Source organism: Cyprinodon tularosa, unplaced genomic scaffold (assembly GCF_016077235.1).
Source record: "Cyprinodon tularosa strain WSP-4 unplaced genomic scaffold, ASM1607723v1 ctg17, whole genome shotgun sequence".
Lineage (NCBI taxonomy): Eukaryota > Metazoa > Chordata > Actinopteri > Cyprinodontiformes > Cyprinodontidae > Cyprinodon > Cyprinodon tularosa.
Genome location: NW_024038531.1, coordinates 4660046 through 4667414, shown reverse-complemented (window position 1 = coordinate 4667414; position 7369 = coordinate 4660046). Strand labels below are relative to the sequence as shown.

At 38.7% G+C, this 7369-nt stretch overlaps 1 long non-coding RNA gene across 1 annotated transcript; it reads right to left on the bottom strand.

The window, feature by feature from the left end:
• Window positions 1-4253: 4253 nt before the first annotated feature.
• On the bottom strand, window positions 4254-4887 carry LOC119781006. Its single transcript, XR_005280483.1, has 2 exons — window positions 4768-4887; window positions 4254-4670 (listed from the first exon to the last, which is right to left on the bottom strand). It is a non-coding gene; the product is annotated as an uncharacterized LOC119781006 (long non-coding RNA).
• Window positions 4888-7369: the final 2482 nt, after the last annotated feature.

The window sequence follows — 7369 nt, the reverse complement described above, 5'->3', positions numbered from 1 at the left end:
TTTTCAGTGTCGGGGTTTGTTGAGGTTTTGAGGACCCAAATGCAGAGGCAGGGAGGCAGATGTGAGTCCTTGTAGTTTAAATGTAGTATTCACAGGTAATAGTTGCAAGATCCAAAACTCCAACTTAAAAATGCATTCTTCTTTGCCGTGGTGGCTCTCTGCAGGAGCATGACATTTGGGAGATCTCCTGAAGGACCCAACTCCAAAGACTAAGCTAAGTTGACCTTGTGTCTAATCTCGGAACCTAATTCTGCAAATAAGAAAGCATTTAAAAGAAGGTCAGATATAACCAAAATTGAACTTTTTGGCCGACTGACAAATAACACAACATTACTTTGAACACAATATCTACAGTACATAGTGAAAGTGTCAGGACTCCTGTTATTGTGTTTCTGTGTTTGTCTCCCTTCGTCCACCAGGAGGCGCCTGGTTCTGGTCCGCCTCCTCACACACCTCCTCGTTAAACGGAATGTTCTTAAGCTGTTGACTGCCACTACCTCGACGCCAGAGTGTTTGCCAGTTTTGGGTACTCTAGCCAAGCTGAGTTTTGCTGAGTCGAACTGAGTTTTTGTCAACCTGAGTTTAACTTTGTTTTTGTCTTTGCCTCCCGGCAGGAAGTCATCCTGCAAACTGGTTTTCTCGGACCTTCTCTCCCTGGAAGGATCAACTGAGCTTCAAACTGAGCTGGGGTTCAAACAGGAGGTTTGGATCCACTTTCCCCAAGAGATCGTTTGAGCTTCGCACTGAGAAAGGGATTATTCTCCACTACGACCCGTTCAAGTACTGCAGGAAATCTGAGTGGCAGTCAGTTTCTCCGTTCACCAACTAACAACCGCGTTCTGGGTAAACCCTGTTCCGCCCTCCACCGAATCAGACAAACACTGGAACCACAGCACACAGACAGGAGTCAAGGATTCAACAATTTCTCTGGAAACGTGAGTCGGCAACCAAACCCTCTTCTTCAAGTTCACGAGTCAAATTCCCCACTGAGCCTGAACTAACCGCTGTGTCTTCCCCTCACTTTTGAGTTCCGGTTGAGCAGTGTTCAGAGCAACACTTCTCCCTCTGTTTAACCGCTGCAATAAAACCCATTAAAACTTTTCCCTGGTCTCTCTGTTCGGTTTTCTGCATTTGGGTCTGAATTTTGTAAAATCATGACAGAAAGTTGATGCAAAGCAAAGTCTTGGTAAAATCCTAGTTTGTTGTTTTAATTTGATGAGCCTTCTGCCCTGAAGAATATGAGGAGGTTATAGATTTGGAAATAACCTGAAAAAAGAAAAAGGGAATATAATTGGTTGCCATTTGTCCAACAGATATGGGTAGAAGTCCCCTGGGTTTCTTTATCAATAAATCAAAAAGATTTAGACCAAAGATTTTACCACCTCTCTACAAGTCTAATAGCTAGAGCTGCAATATAAGCAGTGGACCTGCAGACACTCTAAGGAGGGATCAGACAGTAAAAGGTGTTTATGAGCTGCTGCGATGGAGCATCTGGAAAATGATTATAGTATGAATCCCTTCATTAAATAACAGACATTTTTGGCTTGTTGACTGGGAAAAAAATAAGCAGTTAAGATCTCGCATTTGCAGCTTTCCTCTTGTCTCACTTGCTTTATTTTTCAAAAGGCAAATGAATCCGGCACTCAGCCATACCCCTGACATCCAGCTGGGATGGATTTCTGATCTTTAAGCTTAGATAATAATCCCCTTCTCTGATTTTCACAATGAGTCAACTTGCATCTAAATTGTGTTATTTTGCTCATTTTTATTTTGCAGTGCAGGATCTTAATCCTTGCTCAGTCTCGTTGTGTTATGCACCGTCAATGTTTTCATAGAGTCATAAAATTTTTATGGCATCCCTTGAAAACTGCCCCTTGTGAATTAAAGTGGAACAGAAAGGTGCTCCCGGTCAGGGTTGGACTTTCTGTTGCAAATAAAACATTTTATAGTGGAAGGTAGTCTTTATGGTTCTTCATAAAATCATAGATATTAACAGCTGCTCTGTGGAAATTCATAACAAACTCCAGCCATGTGTTTTTGAAGCATAAAAAACTCAGATGCTCAAAAGAGGTTAAAGGTTAATAACTTAAGGTGAGTTTAAATAATTTAGTCGAGAGTTTTTAACTCAAATATGTTGATTTGGAGTTGAATGATTTGTCAATAAACCCGTATTTTGAATGGAAATTGCTGAGAATTTATTTCAAATGTGTGCAGAGTCAACTGTCTGAACAAGATTGTAGCTTGAATAACATTTTTACTGTTGCCTTATGGGTTGAGTTTACACAGAGCATATGACAGCCCAAAGTTATTTGATTAAATAACAAAGTTACCACCTCATTTCATTTGCAGTTTCGAGAGTGGGCATTGAATGTAACGTTAAAGCATCAGATACGGTTAATATTACATTTGACCAATTTTCAAAGCAAATAAAGTAGCCACTGTAGTTCTTTTGGAATGGTGAATAAAATAAAAAATTAAAGTATATAAAAGAGGATTAAAGATGTATTTTAAAAAGATTTTTTCCCTTAATCACAGACTACGATTCCTTTCTTATTTTCCCATGGGTGTGCACAACACTGTTGTAATTTTCATTTGTCACCAGAGGGGGCAAACTTGTGCAAAAACAGCACTTTGCGCTACGCTCCTTTAAAGGAATAGTCTGCACAGCAAGGAATAATCAACACATCATTATCTATACCTACAACGAATATGTTCAGGCAGTGACGTCACGGTGCGGTAAGCTCTAAGCATTCTCCCCACTTTACAAGCAAAATCAATGGGAACTACTAGACACATCTGCAATCAACAACAATTATTGAAGATTTCCAGAGGACTTCACCATTGAAATTCACCAGAGCTATAGTGAAACTGACAATGCCCATGTGCATGGCAGCTGGATGCTGGAATACATCGGGTAAAAGTGAAAAAAAGAGTTATTTCACCTTTCTGATCCCTGATCCTCCACGGACGGGTTGGTCGTTGGATCGCCAACTTGAAGAGGGAGGATTTGCCATCGAACTTCTGGCCAGAGAAAAAACACGTAATATGTAGCAAACATTTGGAAGAAGAATGTTTTCAAGATGACTTGGATAATAGCGCGTTGTGACAAACACCAGATACAGCACTGGGACTTGATCAACAGCCGATAACGCACCGTGACGTCACAAACCAGTAGGTGGCAGTAGTGTTCTTTGACAAACATGGATGCCTCCAGTAAAGCATATTCAAATGAAAATTACTCTTAATAAAAAAAAACATATCATTTGTTGAACAGTATGTAATAATTTCATATTTAAAGTACTTTCAGAAGTTTGAATTCTGGATATGACCAGACTTTTCCTTTAGAGGGCTGAAAAATTCACTAATATGCATGTCAAATAACACTGGTAAATAATGTTTAAATGAGTATCACACTGATGAAATTAGCAGCTGTTGAGAAATATAGTTAAAATGTCCCTACAAAGTCACTTTAACAACATTTTGCTTTTATTTTGTGCTCTTTTATGACGTGTCAAGGGAAGTTGGCAGATAAACTGATCGCTTCTACAGTTGGTGACAACACAGGCAGCAGTGAAGAATCGAATGTTTCCACCGATATATTTCAGTCACTATCAGAGAGAGACGACCAGAGCTGGAAGAAGAACATCAGCTGTCATCAGATAGCCTAGCAGAAGTTTAGGTTGTAGCTCTGTGTGTGTTGGAGCAGAGCCCACAGCACCACATAGCAGTAAAATAACATACAGGTGAAACAGAGTAGCAAGGGGGAGTATACAAAGGGTGATTTAAGGAGTAAAATTACCACCTGATTTGTAGTTCAACCCAACCTCAGAATCTGTAGTGATGCAATTATTTTAACATGCCACATAAAGTACATTATGTGTCAGCCTTAGAGTGTGTTTTTATTCAACAATAAAACACATAAAAATCAGGGCTGAAGTGTGAAGTGTGTCATTTTTTTTGTGCTTTTATCTTCATCCTGAAGCAAATATCTAAATGCTGTGTTTTACTATATATTAACATGCATCAGCTACACAGTTTATGACATCCGCATAATACAGACTATGGGCGCAGCTCGTTTTTCATGGATGTTTTGTTTTTGTTTTCTAGGAATAAAATGAACCTGATTGGCCATTTGGACCGATTTTATTCTGACCATACTTATTTCTGTTTTTTTATTATCAACAATAAGTACCGATTGTCATGATGGGTCTAAAGTGTTTCGCCCACATGCAGAAGCACTCACAGAGATTGAGAAAGGTTTAACAGTTCATTAGAAAAAAACAGTTTAACAAAGACACTGAAACTGTTTTCCAGCTTGGGGAGGTTCAAGAGATCAGGTGAACCGGAAGCTCTAGGAAGGGACCAAAGTGATGAGTTCAAGGTCGGAGAGAAAACTGGCCAATGTCAGAATAAAGGCTTGACTAGGACTCACTGTTGTGGTTTGGGGTGGACCCAGAGTTGCTGTTTATGAAGGCTTGAACTGTCGGTGATGTTTGTTGAAGGGCGGACAGGCAGACTATGGTGGTCCTGAGGAGCAGCGGGGCAGACTGTCACAAGTTCTCCTGCAGTTGGAGGCTTTCAGATATGGCGAACAGAGTTTTTCTCAGAGTAACGAGAGGTTCCTTCCAGGGCTTGAAGGACTGGACTTTCCCAGCGGATCTGTAGATATCCTGCCAAAGATTCACAAAAAGAAAAAACGATTAGGGCTTGAGGTCTCCGAAAAGAAACTCAAAGTTTGACTCAGCAAAACTCAGAGGGCTAGAGTACCCAATACTGGCAAACACTCTGGCAAGGAGATGGTGACAGTTTGCTGCTCATATACTCCTCAGATGGTGATGACCAACGAGATGCAGGTGTGAGTAGTTGAGAGCAGGAAGAGACCCTCCAGGCCAACAGAGGAACAATGGCACCATCTGGTGGATGCACGGAGAAACTTGAAAAGAACAAAAACAACCCCCACAAACTGGAACCCTAACACCAATATCAAAGGTTACTTTTGTGACAGTGACGTATTCTTACCTGCTGAGCCAAATCAGTCTGTCTACAACCTTTTCTTAGGAAAGTTTTTCACATTACATTTGCAAGACAATGGAAATACCATCTCTGTTGAAGGTCCTTCTTCACTTTTAAAATACGAGAACCCAAGCAAATGTCCCTCTGACATAACTTTTTTCTTTTTTGACAAAAAATCCTCAGTTTGCAATAAGTTGTGCTTTGTCTGTCCACTTTGAATTGTAAAATTTTAAAGAACTATGCCCAAATGTTGGTCACAATTATCTCTTTAACAACAATAGAATGTAAATTAAATCAAGTAAAATTCTTCAATGTGAATATGTTTCTCTTCCATTTTTTTATGTAAAAGTGTAAAGGTTTGGATTTGTAACATACAGCTAGTCGACCTAGATGTTGTGGATTTAGTGTGAATTGTTTGTTTTAGTCATTAGCGATTCAACTGTGAGAGGAGACTTGAATCTTGATTAGGATTTGGCCCTAAAAGACTTGAGACTTGACTTAAAAAAATACTTTTAAGCATATCTGCTGGAAAAATCATGAAAGAAAGGCAGAGCCTTAGAAACTTACTAGAGAAGCTGAATGTTTGAATGAACAGATATGATCTAATTAGCAGGATTGATGTCGGCTGTGGGGGAAGCAGGAACATGCTTAGGGAAAGGGAATAATAAACACAGAATGAATGTATGGGGATTAAGGGGGCAAAGTTGGCAGAAAAGAACTGAAATCAGAACACAATGAGGCATCAGAATGAATACTGGGAAACAGAATGGAAACGGATAAAGAACACGATAATTTGTACTTGGATACAAAGACTAAAACACAAATCAGATCAAAAAATGTCAGATAATATAAAACAAAAAATCTGTATGTTCTTTTTATACACCCTACACACACTTTTGCTATAACACTTAATAATATATATTTAGTGGTGTCAAAAGTACAGACATTTGTTACTTAAGTAGAACTATCCATACTGCAATTTAAAAACACTCTGGTAAAAGTTCAAGTATCAACTCGACCTCTTTACTCAAATAAAAGTGAAAAAGTATGTGCTCCAAAAACTATTTAAAGTATAAAGTAAACTTTAAAAAAAAAGATGCCACTATATGATTGGAAGCTCAATCTTTCGACTATTTCGAGAAATTCTTTGAGATAGGGCCAAGGATGAGGGAGGTCTTGTTGGTCTCTGTCTCCATCTCCTGATACGCTCTCGAACAACTTTTTCTGAATCCGACATTGTAGCATGGCATAGACAATTCACGTTTACAGTTAGAAGAACACCTGCTTGCTTCTGATGATTTCCTTTAGCTAACCAATGAGTGTTTGCGTTATATGACTGCATCCAATCACACTAGTTTTCACTAGATGTGGATGGCGCCAATGATCTGCATTGGAATGCGCACATGACGTGAAATAAATATTTATAAACATTAAACCGAAGCCAAGAGTAATGAGTAATGTTTGTTTTAAAAATGTAAGGAATTTAAGTACAGATACTTTTGTGAAAATGTAAAGAGTAGAAGTCAGAATTAGAAGAAAAAAGTAATGGAGTAAAGCATAGAAACCTTAAAAGTGTACTTAAGTACAGTAAAAGTATTTGTACTTTGTTACTTGACACCTCTGTATATATTTTAGTAAATTTTTGAGTAAACCTTACAACTTTTGCTGTTTTGAAACAGCCTAACAAGGCTATAAAACTGCAGTTGGGACAGGAATATCTGTCCATGTCAGAAAGAGGAAGGATAAGAAGGTAAGCAAAGAGGCTGCAGCATTGGGAACATTATCAGAAAGCAATTAATACTGCACTGCTATACTGAGAAGATTTAGTGTTTTATTTTGCTGCACCTTAGAACAAAATCATGGCAAGACTTATTTGCTTCGTGGGCCTGAATTTCCACTGAGGCCCTTTGTGAAACAATTTGCAGTGGTAACAAGGAAGACGACCGCGGATCGGTGGATCCCTTCACAAAATTCTGACTGGAGAGTTCAACAAATAACTCTAAATCAAGGAGCTATATTTATAGACAAAACTTTCCTTTTAGTTTTTCTTCTCCAAATATCTCCAATGCCTTGGGGGACGCAACCATACATGACCCTGTGGGAAAAAAAAAGGATAGTTAAGGAACGGTTGAGTGAAACGGATTGCTCAATAAAATGAAATAAAAAGTTTTTGAAGCATACTTTCAATAGATGCTCTGGAATATATCATCTTAGCTGGGGGAAAACTTTAACATTATTAAGCTGAAAAACAACAAATCATTTAGTAAGCTGCAGCCACTGACGCAGAGAGATCAGATAAATGGTTAAAGGATGTCCCATGACCTGATAAAATATTCAACTACTTGCCAGATGACGA